We start from the raw sequence: 16,589 nt of genomic DNA, 5'->3' as shown, positions 1-16,589 counted from the left end.
TGATGGAGAAATTTAGGAGGGAAGGTTTGAGGCCCCCCCTCCTTCTGGGGAACAGTGGTGGCCTCCCGCGTCCGCCTTCACTATGTCAATTTTGATGACATCACTTCCCTTGACTTCCTGGTTGACTAACTGTACTCTGGACTCGTTGCTCCTGTGAGTGCCCCTGGTGGATCCGGAGGAAATTACAAGGATACTGTGCTTGCCTGAGGATTTTGAATACTTTTTTTTCAAATGGCAAAGGTCAGAGACCAACTGCTGGAGAGATGGAGAGAATTTTGGAAAAGTTAGCTAATATGGATAAGAAATTGGATGATTTGCAAAGAGGCCAAATGGAAATAAGAGCAGAAATTGTGACTATCCAAAAGGATTTAAAGGATACTCAACAAGTCTCAGCAGAAAACAAGCAGAAAGTGGAAGGTCTGGAGGGTGATATGCGGGCAGTGCAGAAAGAGAGGAGACAGGCAATGCTGTGCTTGGACTACAGATGGATAAAATGTCTTATTTCCTTAGGTTTCAAAATTTGGAAGAAGTGGACCAAGAAGACTTGAGAGATGTTGTGACTAAATTGTTGGGAGAATTTCTTGGGAGAGGTGTTGATTTCATGAATTGGGATGTGGATCGAGTTTATAGAGTTAATTCGCAATATGCACGCACGCATGCAGTTCCCAGAGAGGTTCATGTCAAATTTGTGAGAAGAGAGACGAGATGAAATTCTTAGAAAACATAGGAGTGGGGCACTGATTTACAGGGGCAGGAGATAGCTATTCTGAGGCAGATTCCCAGACAGGTACGTGAAAAAGAAAGAAATATTATTTTTGTCAAGCAAATTGTACCAGAAGGAGTGGGCTTCAGATGGCTGATGCCAGAGGATTGATGATTTTCCGGGAGGGCATTACGAAAAAATCAGTACAATTGTGGAGGCTACGGCCTATGTGGAGGAACACAAAGCCTTCCTGGAATCAGATGACCCAGGAATTGAAGAAGGAGGTTATAGATCATGGGGCTGAAGCGGCTGCCGCTGTTGCGGCCCTGGAGTTGGGTCAGGCTGAACCCAGAGTTCTGAGATCCAAAACTAGGAAGTGATAAAGATATTTGGGATTGTGTTGGTTTTCCTTATTCTCTTTTGTACGATATTCTGATTATTCTTGACTCTTCTTTATTACGTATTTAAAATTTGCAAACTTAGCTACTTCGTGTCACCTGCTTGCCTTATGGCTGTTGTATGCGTTAAAAAATTTGAGTAAAATTCTTATTTTAGATAAGAAAAATGAAAATTTACCATACCTGATATGTATTTGTATAAACCTTTTTTGACTAATAAAAACTTTTTGAATAAAAAAAAAAAAAAAAAAAAAAGAAAAAAGGCTTGCCAGAAGCTACTCAACTACAACTCCCATCCTGCTGGCTGATTCTGGCAAAAGCCGTTGCCCAATGCATGTGGATGGCCAGAGAAGAGAAGGACAAATTTCAGGAGTTTGTGTCCTCCTCCCTGGTTTTGTGCAAATATTTATTTTATACCCGGTTTCCCTGAAAATAAGACCTATCCCGAAAAACAAGTCCCAGCATGTTTTTACGTGTGTGCCTAATATAAGCCCTACCCCACAAAATAAGCCCTACTTAAGAGCCCGCACAGCCACCCGTCTGGTTGCTCATGGTGCTGCAGCCACAAGCCGAGGTGGGAAGGTAGTAGAGTCGCCCCATGCGCCTTATACTGGCTTACCTCAGGGCCTTCAAGGCCAGGCCATCTGTGCCCTGACCCCTGCCTCATGGCGGCGGCACCAGCAGCCATGTGCAATAGGAGCCCACGTGGCTGCCAGCCCACTTCTGCCTTCTCGCGGCCGCAAGGGAGCAGGAGGCTGAGCAGTGTGCTGGTGCCATGGCTGCAAGACAAGGCAGGGGTCGGGGTGTGGATGGTCTGGCTGCAGGGACCCTGAGGTAAAGCCAGTGCGGGGCGCGTGGGGAAGTTCCATCCCCCCCCCATGCCTCATGGCAGTGGGGTGGTATGCTGTGCAGCCTCCTGCCCTGCCGTGAACAAGCAGAAGAAGTGGGCCTCCTGTACATAGAAAAAATAAGACACCTCCCCCCAAAAGTAAGCCCTAGTGCTTATAAGCCCAAAAGGGCCGCGGTGTGGCTCAGGCTGTAAAATAGCCTGTTATTAAACACAGCTGCCTGCAATTACTGCAGGCTCGAGTCCCACCAGGCCCAAGGTTGACTCAGCCTTCCATCCTTTATAAGGTAGGTAAAATGAGGACCCAGACTGTTGGGGGGGGGCAATAAGTTGACTTTGTATATAAATATACAAATAGAATGAGACTATTGCCTTACACAATGTAAGCCGCCCTGAGTCTTCGGAGAAGGGCGGGATATAAATGTAAATAAATAAATAAATAAATAAAAGAAAATAAGACCTTGGTCTTATTTTCAGGGAAACACAGTATAATGAACAGCCCAAGTTTAAAAGTGAAAAACGAGTAAGGAACAAGTGACAACACAAAATTCTACACCAAGTAAAGCCAAATTCTTCAGCCGACCGAAAGACTTCGTTCTCACACGATTCATCTGCTTAGCTAGGAAATTAATACAGGTAGTCCTTTCTTTCACGACCGTTCGTTTAGTGACCGTTTGAAGGTATCATGGTGCTGAAAAAGGTGACTTACGATCAATCCTCACACTTACGACTGTCGCGGCAACCCCGCCGTTAACACGTTTATGGTTCGGGCACTTGGCAATCGACTAGCATTTACAACAGTCCTGGAGGCAAATGATCGCCACTTGTGACCTTCCCAGCCCAACATGTCAATAGGAGAAGCCAGATTCGTTTAACGACGCTGGTGATTCGCTTAATGACTCGGCAAAAAAAAAAAAGAGTTGCAAAATTGGCCGTGACTCGCTCGATTGCATTACTTAGCGACCAAAGTTCCAGTCATCATTGTGGTCACAAGTCAAGGACTTCCTATAGCTGCACCGAGACAGCGTACTGTGCAGGAAGTCCTCGACTTACAACAGTTCATTTAGTGACTGTTCAAAGTTACAGAAAGTGACTGATGAATGTTTTTCACACTTACGACCATTGCCGCATTCCTGTGGTCACATGATCAAAATTCAACTGACTCATATTTAGGACGGTTGCGGTGTCCCGTGATCACCTTTTGTGAAATTCTAACAAGCCAAAACCATGGGGAAGCCAAATTTCACAACCGTTAACAACTGCAGTGATGCACTTAAGAACGGTGGCAAGAAGGGTTGTAAAATGGGGCAAAATTCACTTAGCAGCTGTCTCGCTTGCAACAGAAATTTGGGGCTCCATTGTGGACGTAAATTGAGGACTACCTGTAGAAGGTTAACTCCTGTTATCGTGTTTCCCCGAAAATAAGGCCCTGTCTTATATTTTTTTTTGAGCCCTGAAATAAGCACTTGGCCTTATTGCCATGTTCTCAAAAGCCTGATTGGGCTTATTATCAGGGGGTGTCTTATTTTGGGGGAGAACAGGATATCTTTTTTTCTAGTTCCCCTTCCTATATCAGCCCAGCCCAGCCCATTTGGTGAATGCCCGCCTCACCCTATTGTGTAAATACAGAAAATGGAATTATGGGCCTCTGGTGGCTTAACAGACTAATGGAGTCTGTTATTGCAATTACTGCAGGTTCGAGTCCCACCAGGCCCAAGGTTGACTCAGCCTTCCATCCTTTATAAGGTAGGTAAAATGAGGACCCAGATTGTTGGGGGCAATAAGTTGACTTTGTATATAAATATACAAATAGGATGAAGACTATTGCTAACATAGTGTAAGCCGCCCTGAGTCTTCGGAGAAGGGCGGGATATAAATGCAAATAAAAAAAAAATGCAGTACCCAAGCGAGGACTATTGTACATAAGTAGTTATTCAACCAGGTGTTTGGTTTTTTTTAAGAGTGAGAATGTGTGTATATTTCGTCTTTTGCTCATGGGGGCAAATAGAACCCATCGCCTCTTCTGGGGTTTGGAGATGGCAACGAGTACAGCCCGTTTAGTGAAAAGAGCGTTTCTTCAGCCATGAGGACTAGAAACGTACCGATGCCCAAATTAAAATGGGATCCTCTCCCTTCCACCTCCACCTCCCAGGGATCTTGCTTCCCTGAGCGTGGGAGAAGGAGGAAATGAATAGAATAGAATAGAATTTTTATTGGCCAAGTGTGATTGGACACACAAGGAATTTGTCTTGGTGCAGACGCTCTCAGTGTACATAAAAGCAAAGATACGTTCATCAAGGTACCTTTCTCCGGCTTTCCATCCCTCCTGCGCCCCATTCCCGAGCAGGGATCGGGGCCTTCATTCCGTGTGCTAATGCGATGCAAATTTCATCCCCATCAAATTGCTTTCTTGGAATGATTACCCTTGTAACTGACTGTCAAAGATGCAATTTATTTCCAGCCCTCCCCGCAACTGCCTGCCTGCTGCTCAGGAAGAGAGCGGGGCTTTGCATCTCGTTACTTTCTAAGAGCCTTATTATTTATAGCAACGGAGTGGGAACAGAGAGAGAGGTGCAAGAGCAAAGGCGCGGCAGAGCGAGGAGTGGGGGGCACGGGGTAGAGAAGGCACCCGCAGTTTCTCCCCCCCCCAAAAAAAGCAATTCCCCTTCGTTTTGGGGCCCCTTCCTTGACGGAGGGAGCGAGGATTTCCCCTCCTGCTCCCCAATGCCATTTCCTAATTGAGCTTTTTTCTTTCAGCCACCTGTCAGCACCTGCTGTATTTAACCTGGCATTTTAAGTCCCATCATCCACAACCAAGGGCCTCTGAGCGGCTCAGACTGCTAAGACAGCAGCTGCTTGCAATTACTGCAGGTTCGAGTCCCACCAGGCCCAAGGTTGACTCAGCCTTCCATCCTTTTATAAGGTAGGTAAAATGAGGACCCAGATTGTTGCGGGCAATAAAAAGTTGACTTTGTATATAATATACAAATGGATGAAGGCTATTGCTTGACACAATGTAAGCCTCCCTGAGTCTTCGGAGCAGGGCGGGATATAAATGCAAATAAAATAAATAAATAAATAAATAAAAAACCACAACAATTAGGACTAGATGTTTCTTTCTAGGAGTTGGGGGGGGGGCTCTTCAGTTGCTTAGAACCAATTATTTTCTTTAGAAAGAAAGGAAGGAAGAAAAAAAAAACCCACTGGTTTTCCGCTCCCAGGGACTAGAAGCATAGCATAGCATGGTTGCAAAAGCCAATTGCAAAGGAAGGGTTTTAAAAAAAAACACACACACAACCCAAAAAGTGGTTTTTCCCATTTTAGCATCCTTGAGATGCATCGGGAGAGCACAGGTCCACTCATCCAGAGCTATGATGGATAGAGGTTATGGGGTTTGTAGTTGCTGCTCTAAGCTCCCCCACCCCACCCCTCAGGCTCCCCTTTGAACACTGGGAGGGGGGGTCAGTTTCCATGGCAATGGTGAGCCATACGGCATCATGCAAATGATCCGCACCGCGGGGTTATTTATAAATCCTCATCTGCTGCAGCTCATTGGTTAATGAGCCTAATTAACATTCGGCTTCTAATTAGCCAATCAAATTAAAACCCGCACCTGCAAGGTCTGAATTGAAGTCTTGAGTCCCCTGCAGCCCAATCCTCCCCCTCGCCAACCACATATACAAATATTTTTGAAAGGCTGCGGAGTTGAAGATTGCCCCCTTCCAACCACCATTTAAAAATATATGTACATTTTTCCCACTTCTCTTATCCCACTCAAAACTTGCGAAGTTTTAAAACTCTCTGGCTGAGCGCACGCAACACACATCGTCAAACCAGGCTAAGCGTGTTATCCAAACATTGGTTTAAGTTTACAATTCTAACCTCTCTGGCAAACCCCAGATTGGTCAATTCATCACGGGTTGTTAAATTTGGGAGCTGGCCTCTAACTTAATGCTCCCCCCCAAAAAAAAACGCACAGAAACATCTCCTCCAGCTTGCCTTCCTCAAAAGCAAATCACATTCACATCCTGATCGTCACCATTATTATTATTATTATTATTATTATTATTATTATTATTATTATTATTATTATTATTATTACCATCGACGGAGCCTTATCACTGTTATTATCATCCATGCCTCACACCGCAGGGATGGGGCACCCTACAAATGCCTTCCTCAAAAAATCCTTCGCATCGTACAAAAGCCAAGCCTACCGCCTGCCAAAAATACTGTAAATGTCCAATTACAGCAATATTGAACCGAAAATAGAAAAGTGATTCCTAGCGGCAAAAGAACATGGACTCTTATCGGGGCTGCCCCACCCTGGCTGCAAAAAAAACTATTTGTCTGACGTTCGACGAAGAACAAAATGGAAAATTTATTTCGTTGATCCACTGATATCGCTCCAGATTGGTTTCCACACTCCTCCAACACCCCATGGTACCGCTCACAACAGCCCTGTAGGGAAGGTCAGATGGAAAGACGAAGCTTGTCTGGTAGGGATTTCTGGCAACCTCGACGATCAACAAAATTAAAACCCATCAAGCGTTCAAAAAGAAAATTTTAACCCAGAGTTAATTCCCCCAGCCGATGTGGCGGAAGGGCTGCTGTGCTCAGCGAAGGCCCAATAGCCAGGGACGATGGGATTTGTTACTTCAAAAAAATCTGGAAGGCCTGCAAGGCTTCAGGAGCCCCTAAGTATTAAGAAAACATCTCCAAGTCCCACTTTGAGAAAAAAATGGCCAATTTATTAAGCCAGCATCTGGTTTGTTTATTTGAGCTCTCTACCTGTGGTCCACAGATCGGGGGGGTGGGGGCTGTGATGTTGTCACGGGGGGTCTGGGAAGGCTTGAAGGAATGTTATGGTTTAAATCTTGAGTGACGTCTTGAGGGTCCGTGGCCGCGAAAGGTGTTTAAAGAGGGTCCGTGGTGAAGAAAACATTGAGAACTACTGACCTAGACCAAGAAGCTGTGGTTCATTAACCCAAGTTGGGTTTACTGTGGGAACAGGTTTATGTGGTTAGATTCTCAAGTCATCCAGGTCATGGTTGCCCCAAAGGTGTGGTTTTTTTCAAGAGGCAACTGGACTTCCTTGTTTTTTCTTTGAAGACGTTTCGCTTCTCATCCCAGAAGCTTCTTCAGCTCTGACTTGGATGGTGGAGAATGGAAGGATTTATGTTCCTTGCAGACGGCTGGTCATTGCATCCTTTTTAGAGAGTCGTTGAGGCCACTTGGAGGTTTGTCTGTGTCCTCAGGGTCACCTGAAGGGTGCAAATGGGGTGTGGAAGGACCCACTTATCTGAGGGCACAGATAAACCTCCAAGTGGCCTCAACGACTCTCTAAAAAGGATGCAAATGACCAGCTGCCTGCAAGGAGTATCCATTCCCCACCATCCAGTCCAGGGGTGAAATGCTCCCGGTTCGGACCAGATCGCCCGATCTGGTAGTGATGGCGGCAGGTGGTTTGGAGAACCAGTAGCAAAAATTCCTGCCCTCCATCCCCCAGCTGAGCCGCACGATCATCAGAGGGTTGGTGTTTGTTTGTTTTACTTTTAAAAGAATTTTTTCTTCGGCCGAAAAAATGCTTTTAAAAGTAAAAAAAAAAACAACCTCTGATGATCACGCGGCTCAGCTGGGATCGTCGGAACCCTTTAAAAGCATTTTTTCTACAACCTCTTCCACCGAAGAGGTTGTAAATAAATGCTTTTAAAAGGTTCTGGCGATCAGGCAACTCAGCCGGGATCGTCAGAACCCTTTAAAAGCATTTTTCCCTCTGGCGATCTCAGCTGAGTTGCCTGATCAACAGAAGCTTTTAAAAGCATTTTTTTGTAGAACAAATGTTTTTAAAAGAAAAAAAAGCCCACCCAGTCACATTACCCCACCACCACCAAGCCACGCCCAGTAGTAACAAATTTTACATTTCACCCCTGGTCCAGTCCAAACTGAAGAAGCTTCTTGGATGAGAAGCGAAATGTCTTCAAAGAAAAAAACAAAGGAAGTCCAGTGGCCTTTTGGGGAAAAAAAGCACCTTTGGGTTTATGTGGTTAATTTATGGCTCAAAGCAGGGGTTCTCAAGCTTTAGATAGCTTTCGTTAGCCACAGAAAAAACACCCCCTTCCCAAAAAAACCTTAAAGTTTAAATCATAACATTTCTTCAAGCCTTCTCAGACCCCCTGTGACGGTATCACAGCCTTCCCTCAACCAGGAATCTATAGACCATGGGTTGAGAACCCCTGGCTCAAGGCATTGAAATAAGGAGACATTTTCTGACAGTGAGAATAATCAACCCATGGAAGATGTTGTGGGAGCTTCATCCCTGGAGGCTTTCAAGGAGAGACTGGGCTGCCCTCTGTCAGAAATGGTATAAGGTCTGCTTGAGCAGGGGGTTGGACTAGATGACCTAGAAGGTCCCTTCCAACTCTGTTCATCTGTAACAAAGATGATGAGGGGACTGGAGGCTAAAACAGTTGCAGGAACTGGGCCTGGCTAGTCTAGTGAAGAGAAGGACCAGGGTAGACAGGAGAGCATCTTCCAATATTTGAGGGGCTGCCCCAGAGAGGAGGAAGGGGGTCAAGCTATTTTCCAAAGCCCCTTTGAAGGCCAGACAAGGAATAAAATGGATGGAAACTGACCAAGGAGAGATTCAACCTGGAAATAAGGAGGAATTTCCTGACAGTGAGAACCATCAACCCATGGAAGAGAAGTTATCTTCGGAAGTTGTGGGAGCTTCATCCCTGGAGGCTTTCAAGAAGAGACTGGGCTGCCAACGGTCAGAAATGGTGTAGGGTCTCCTGCTTGGGTGAGGGGTTGGACTAGATGACCTACAAGGTCCCTTCCAACTCTGTTAACCTGTTAAATCCCACTGGCCAGCGATGAGCCTCGCCAAACCCATGGCAAAGTTTTTTCTCGGGAGGCCGTGCAGCATTTGATCGCCTTCTTCATGGCTAGCACATCCAGGGTGGCGTTGCTTCTGTCACGGATCCCCCTCCGTCTCCCACTCCTCCGACTCCGACAGACTATCTCAGCATACCAGGTGCTGGGTTGTCACCTTCGGAGTGTCACCTCTGCCTGCGAAGACAAGTGCGAACAGCCTCCTTCCGCTCTCCTCGCCACTCCTCAGGCTCCCTTGAGGCTCGGCCCCCATTTCGACACTGTCGTTCTTCATTAGAATTTAGAATAACCGAGTTGGGAAGGGACCTCGGGGGTCTTCTAGTCCAACCCCCTGCTTAGGCAGGAAACCCTACATCCGTGATGGCACGTGAGCCATTGCCCCAGTTCAGCTCTTCTGTGCATGCGTGTGCGCCTCCTGTCGGCCAGCTGGTCTTCAGGTCTTTTACGCGCATGCACAGGGGGTGGTGTGTGGTGGTGAGGCTCACGTGCGCATACACAAGGTGCATAAGGGGTGTGTGTGCCAGGGGGGGCAAGTGTGCATGTGGGGGGGAAGAGTGAGTGCGCAAGGGCTGCACACGCATTACATTTTCGGGGTTTGGGCACACCCCGCACACATTCGCACATACATGTGCATGCTTTGGGCACTCGGTCCGGAAAAGGTTAGCCATCCCTACCCTACACCACTTCAGACAAATGGTTATCCAACCTCTTCTTAAAAGCTTCCAGCGTTGGAGCATTTGCAACTTCTGGTGGCAAGCTGTTCCACTGATGAATTGTTCTCACTGTCAGGAAATTGCTCCTTAGCTCTAAGTTGCTTCTCTCCCCAATTAGAGGTAGCCCTCTACATACAACCATCACTGAGCTTTGCGATTTCGATCATGACGGTCTTAAAATGAGTCATCCACACACGACCACTTCCCGTTTTACAACTGTTTTTGTGGCGCTCGTTAAGCAAAGGCCACGATGGTTAAGGGAACTCATGGTTTGCTAATGGGTGTAAACAAATCATTGCTGGTTTCCAGGAAGAAGAAAAATGTTATTCACGTGAAGTGTTAATCCCACTTTATAAGGCCTTGGTAAGCCCACACTCGGAATATTGCATTCAGTTTTGGTCGCCACGATGTAAAAAGGATGCTGAGACTCTAGAAAGAGTGCAGAGAAGAGCAACCAAGAGGATTAGGAGACTGGAGGCTAAAACATATGAAGAACGGTTGCAGGAACTGGGTATGTCTAGTTTAATGAAAAGAAGGACTAGGGGAGACATGATAGCAGTCTTCCAATATCTCAGGGGCTGCCCCAAAGAAGAGGGAGTCAAGCTATTCTCCAAAGCACCTGAAGGCAGGACAAGAAGCAATGGGTGGAAACTAATCAAGGAGAGAAGCAACCTGGAACTAAGGAGAAATTTCCTGATAGTTAGAACAATTGATCAGTGGAACGGCATGCCTGCAGAAGTTGTGAATGCTCCAACACTGGAAATTTTTAAGAAAATGTTGGATAACCATTTGTCTGAAATGGTATAGAGGTTATTGCCTGGGCAGGGGGTTGGACTAGAAGACCTCCAAGGTCCCTTCCAACTCTGTTATTATGTTATGTTATAAATCGTCATCACATAACCACGGGATGCTGTAAACTGCCATAAGTGCTGGGGCCGGTTTACCAAACATCCAGAATGCAACTGCAACCATCATAAATAGGAATTAGTTGCCGAGCATCTGAATTTTGATCACGTGACCACAGGGATGCTGCAATGGTGGCGTGCAAAATGGTCATAAGTCTCATTTTTGGGGCTGTCAGAACTTCGAACAGTCACTAAAGGAATGGCTGTAAGTTGAGGACTGCCTGCACCTAAGTTTCATGAGCCTTGTGAAGAGCCCTTCCCCAACTTATTTGGAAATGGCCAACTGTAGGCCCCTCCCCAATATCCCCTCATCTCCCCCCTTATTTGGAGAAGCCCCAAAAAAGCCAGCTGAGCAATGAGAAAAAAAAAACAAATATAGGTAGTCCTCGACTTACAACAGTTCATTTAGTGACCGTTGAAAGTTACAACGGCACCGAAAACAGTGATTTATTACCGTTTTTCACACTTATGACCGTCGCAGCATCTCCCAAGGTCATGCAATTCAAAATTCAGAGGCTTGGCAATTGATTCATATTTATGAATCAATATTTATGAGGACCCAGATTGTTGGGGGGCAATAAAAGTTGACTTTGTATATAATATACAAATGGATGAAGATTATTGCTTGACATAGTGTTAGCCGCCCTGAGTCTTCGGAGAAGGGCGGGATATAAATGCAAATAAAAAATAAAAAAAAATAAAAAATGACGGACACAATATCCTGGGGGGGGGCCACGTGATCCCCTTTTGGCCACCTTCTGACAAGCAAACTCCATGGGGAAGCCAGATTCATTTAACAAACCATGTCCTTAACTTAAGCACGGCGGGGATTCACTTAACAACGGTGGCAAGAAAAGTCGTTAAAAAACGGGGCAAAAAAGTCACTTAAGAAATGCTTCCCTTAGCAACAGAAATTTCAGGCTCAATTGCACAAGTCGAGGACTATCTGTATGAGGGAAATTGTGTGCGTGTGTGTGTGTGTGTGTTATTTTTATTTATTTATTTATTCAAACACAACGGTATATATAAGTATAAGCATGAAATAACCATAAGAATTGGATACTATCAAAGGGAACATTAGGACAGGAATGGTAAGCACGCTGGTGCTCTTATGCACGCCCCTTACAGACCTCTTAGGAATGGGGGGAGGTCAATAGTAGATAGTCTTTGGTTAATGTTTTGGGGATTATTATTTATTTATTTATTTATTTATTTATTTAAACTTTTATACCGCCCTTCTCCCGAAGGACTCAGGGCGGTGTACAGCCTACATTAAAACAATTAATATACACACTAAAATAACAGTTAAAAAACTTATTCAATAAAGGCTGAAATTAAAACCGTCCAATTGACCATATAAAATACCCAATAAAATATTAAAATTGAAAAATTTAAAATTTAAAAATTTAAAAATCAGGCCAGTCCCGCTTGGATAAATAAATAAGTTTTCAGTTCCCGGCGAAAGGTCCGAAGGTCGGGCAATTGGCGTAAACCGGGGGGAAGTTCATTCCAGAGGGTAGGTGCTCCCACAGAGAAGGCCCTTCCCCTGGGGGCTGCCAGCCGACATTGCTTGGCAGACGGCACCCTGAGTAGACCCTCTCTGTGAGAGCGTACGGGTCGGTGGGAGGCATAAGGTAACAGCAGGCGGAAACTAATCAAGGAGAGAAGCAACCTGGAACTAAGGAGAAATTTCCTGATAGTTAGAACAATTGATCAGTGGAACGGCATGCCTGCAGAAGTTGTGAATGCTCCAACACTGGAAATTTTTAAGAAAATGTTGGATAACCATTTGTCTGAAATGGTATAGAGGTTATTGCCTGGGCAGGGGGTTGGACTAGAAGACCTCCAAGGTCCCTTCCAACTCTGTTATTATGTTATGTTATAAATCGTCATCACATAACCACGGGATGCTGTAAACTGCCATAAGTGCTGGGGCCGGTTTACCAAACATCCAGAATGCAACTGCAACCATCATAAATAGGAATTAGTTGCCGAGCATCTGAATTTTGATCACGTGACCACAGGGATGCTGCAATGGTGGCGTGCAAAATGGTCATAAGTCTCATTTTTGGGGCTGTCAGAACTTCGAACAGTCACTAAAGGAATGGCTGTAAGTTGAGGACTGCCTGCACCTAAGTTTCATGAGCCTTGTGAAGAGCCCTTCCCCAACTTATTTGGAAATGGCCAACTGTAGGCCCCTCCCCAATATCCCCTCATCTCCCCCCTTATTTGGAGAAGCCCCAAAAAAGCCAGCTGAGCAATGAGAAAAAAAAAACAAATATAGGTAGTCCTCGACTTACAACAGTTCATTTAGTGACCGTTGAAAGTTACAACGGCACCGAAAACAGTGATTTATTACCGTTTTTCACACTTATGACCGTCGCAGCATCTCCCAAGGTCATGCAATTCAAAATTCAGAGGCTTGGCAATTGATTCATATTTATGAATCAATATTTATGAGGACCCAGATTGTTGGGGGGCAATAAAAGTTGACTTTGTATATAATATACAAATGGATGAAGATTATTGCTTGACATAGTGTTAGCCGCCCTGAGTCTTCGGAGAAGGGCGGGATATAAATGCAAATAAAAAATAAAAAAAAATAAAAAATGACGGTCACAATATCCTGGGGGGGGGGTCACGTGATCCCCTTTTGGCCACCTTCTGACAAGCAAACTCCATGGGGAAGCCAGATTCATTTAACAAACCATGTCCTTAACTTAAGCACGGCGGGGATTCACTTAACAACGGTGGCAAGAAAAGTCGTTAAAAAACGGGGCAAAAAAGTCACTTAAGAAATGCTTCCCTTAGCAACAGAAATTTCAGGCTCAATTGCACAAGTCGAGGACTATCTGTATGAGGGAAATTGTGTGCGTGTGTGTGTGTGTGTGTTATTTTTATTTATTTATTTATTCAAACACAACGGTATATATAAGTATAAGCATGAAATAACCATAAGAATTGGATACTATCAAAGGGAACATTAGGACAGGAATGGTAAGCACGCTGGTGCTCTTATGCACGCCCCTTACAGACCTCTTAGGAATGGGGGGAGGTCAATAGTAGATAGTCTTTGGTTAATGTTTTGGGGATTATTATTTATTTATTTATTTATTTATTTAAACTTTTATACCGCCCTTCTCCCGAAGGACTCAGGGCGGTGTACAGCCTACATTAAAACAATTAATATACACACTAAAATAACAGTTAAAAAACTTATTCAATAAAGGCTGAAATTAAAACCGTCCAATTGACCATATAAAATACCCAATAAAATATTAAAATTGAAAAATTTAAAATTTAAAAATTTAAAAATCAGGCCAGTCCCGCTTGGATAAATAAATAAGTTTTCAGTTCCCGGCGAAAGGTCCGAAGGTCGGGCAATTGGCGTAAACCGGGGGGAAGTTCATTCCAGAGGGTAGGTGCTCCCACAGAGAAGGCCCTTCCCCTGGGGGCTGCCAGCCGACATTGCTTGGCAGACGGCACCCTGAGTAGACCCTCTCTGTGAGAGCGTACGGGTCGGTGGGAGGCATAAGGTAACAGCAGGCGGTCCCGTAAGTACCCGGGCCCTAAACCATGGAGCGCTTTAAAGGTGGTAACCAAAACCTTGAAGCGCACCCGAAAGACCACAGGTAGCCAGTGCAGACTGCGCAGGAGCGGTGTTACACGGGAGCAACGTGGTGCTCCCTCAATCACCCGCGCAGCTGCATTCTGGACTAGCTGGAGTCTCCGAGTGCACTTCAGGGGTAGCCCCATGTAGAGAGCATTGCAATAATCCAGACAAGAGGTGACGAGAGCATGAGTGACCGTGCATAAGGCATCCCGGTCAAGAAAGGGGCGCAACTGGCGGACCAGGCGGACCTGGTAAAAAGCTTGTGTGTGTGTGTGTGTGTGTGTGTGTGTGTGTGTGTGTGTGTGTGTGTCTCTGTCTGTCTGTCTGTCTGTCTGTAGCAGAACACCCCCACTGGAGCAGAAATTCTCCACTGAAAACCCTGAATAAACTGAATAATAAAACTACTGATTAAACTGAGTAAACCGCTGAAAAATAAAAATAACCGCTGAATAAAATAATTGGTTTTTCGATGCGGCTGCGGTGAATCTGCTGACTTCACACAACACACTAATCTAAACCCAGGTTGACCTGCTAGAAGAGCTAGGCTGGCCTCACGCACCATAATATGCTTAGCAAGGTCCACCATTAAACCCCCTCCAGCCTCGCCCCACACAATCCCATCGACTGAGCCAAAGGGCGCCATTTGGGAAACAGAGGCCCCGCCTCCAGCCTCCAGCCTCAACATCCCATCAGCCTTTGCAACCAGCGAGGTACTGGTGACATCACTAGATCATCACTATTGGCCAAGAAGCCAAGCGGTAGGTGTGGCTTGGCCATTGTAGCCAATCGGTATTGGAGAGGTGCATTCTTGTAGCCAATCCACATTAAAGAGGTGCGTTCTGAGAGGCTGCTCTTTCTCTTTCGCTCATTTTTTTTTTGCAGGTCATAAGTAAGGGCGGGGAACTATGGGCCTTTGATGACTTGTGAACTTCAACTCCCAGAATTCCTGAGCCAGCATGGCTGGCTCAGGAATTCTGGGAATTGAAGTCCACAAGTCATCAAGGGGCTATGGTTCCCACCTCTGAATTAGGGCAAACTGATTGTTGGTGCTTCCATAAATGACCAACAAGGCAAAGTTTAATATTATGAATTAATTAATATTATGAAAACCTGGGCCTGTTTGGAATTAAATTGAATCCCTGGGAGGCTGGTTGACTTTTTGCTAGTCCCACAATGCAGGAACTCCCCTATTGAACAAACTGAAGTTTTTAATGGATTTAGAAGCTTCCTGGTCTTAATGATTAATGGGAACATGGTCCCTACCTTCATCTAATATGCTAAACCAGGTCAAGTAAACATCCTAGCAGATACAATCATACCGCTGGTTCCCCCTGGTTAACCCTGGCCTTCATGGCTTCCTCAGATGACACACACAACTCGGAAAGACGCACAACCCCAGCCTGTTTGGTGGCTTACAGCCTTAGTGTATTGCAGGAAGCCATAAAATGAGTTCATTTGCAAACCAGATTAACCAGGCATTGAGAACATGCACGAGTGGTCCTCATTTAGTGTCTGCCTTGTTTGCAGTTACGGCAGTGGCGAAAAGGGAACTGTGCAACCAATCCTCGCACAGACCATCATTGTGGGCTGGGGTGAAATCCAGCAGGTTCTGACAGGTTCTGGAGAACCGGTAGCAGAAATTTTGAGTAGTGTGCCCGGGTTTACGCCAAATACCTGACCTTCGGACCTTTCGCCGCGAACTGAAGACACATCTTTTTATTCGCGCGGGGCTGGCTTAAATTTTATGGATTTTATAGTTTTTATTATTAATTTTAAATGGGGTTTTAGTTTCTATATATTTTAAATTTTTAGGCAAATTATAATAAGTTTTTTAATCTTGCATTTTATATAATATTGTCTTGTCTGTTTTTATTTGCCTGTACACCGCCCTGAGTCCTTCGGGAGAAGGGCAGTATAAAAATTAAATAAATAAATAAAATAAATAAATAGTTTGGAGAACCGAAAAATACCACCTCTGGCTGGCCCCAGAGTGGGGTGGGAATGGGGATTTTGTAGTATCCTTTTCCCAGGAGTGGGGAGGGAATGGGGATTTTGCAGTATCCTTCCCCTGGTAGGTAGTAAAAAAATTTAGATTTCACCACTGATTGTGGGTCAGAAAAGCAAAGGAAAGCTGAAATCACATCACTGTGGCTGCTCAATGACTGAGTTGTGAGTCTCAACTGTGGTCATTAAACAAAAAACACCTATAGGTATGGAAGGATTGCTTCGTTCAGTTTACAGAGTATTTCCTCATTGCTATTCCACAATCCCCAGTTTGGATCTTGGAGCAAAATAATTCTTCTTTAGATCTCCCCTACCCCAGTCTGACAACCTCTCAATGGGATAAAATTACAATTCCCACCATTGTCCCAAGATGCTGCAAATGATAATCAAACAAACCAAGTACAGGAAATCAATGAACTTCTACTGATTCAATTGTTCTCTTGGTGTGTTTTTTTTACTTCAAATCAGCAGCAGAGCCGACAACCACAGAGCGCCCACCCTCAGCCCACCCA

At 45.1% G+C, this 16,589-nt stretch overlaps 1 protein-coding gene across 1 annotated transcript in view; it reads right to left on the bottom strand.

The window, feature by feature from the left end:
• Positions 1-16,589, bottom strand: part of NRXN2 (neurexin 2) — a 531,073-nt gene that overhangs the window by 489,623 nt on the left and 24,861 nt on the right. The gene's annotated exons all lie outside the window — the stretch shown is intronic.

This window comes from Ahaetulla prasina, chromosome 17 (assembly GCF_028640845.1).
Source record: "Ahaetulla prasina isolate Xishuangbanna chromosome 17, ASM2864084v1, whole genome shotgun sequence".
NCBI classification, from domain to species: Eukaryota; Metazoa; Chordata; class Lepidosauria; order Squamata; family Colubridae; genus Ahaetulla; species Ahaetulla prasina.
Note: the sequence above shows the minus strand (reverse complement) of the source record. Positions and strands in the feature narration are given on the sequence as shown.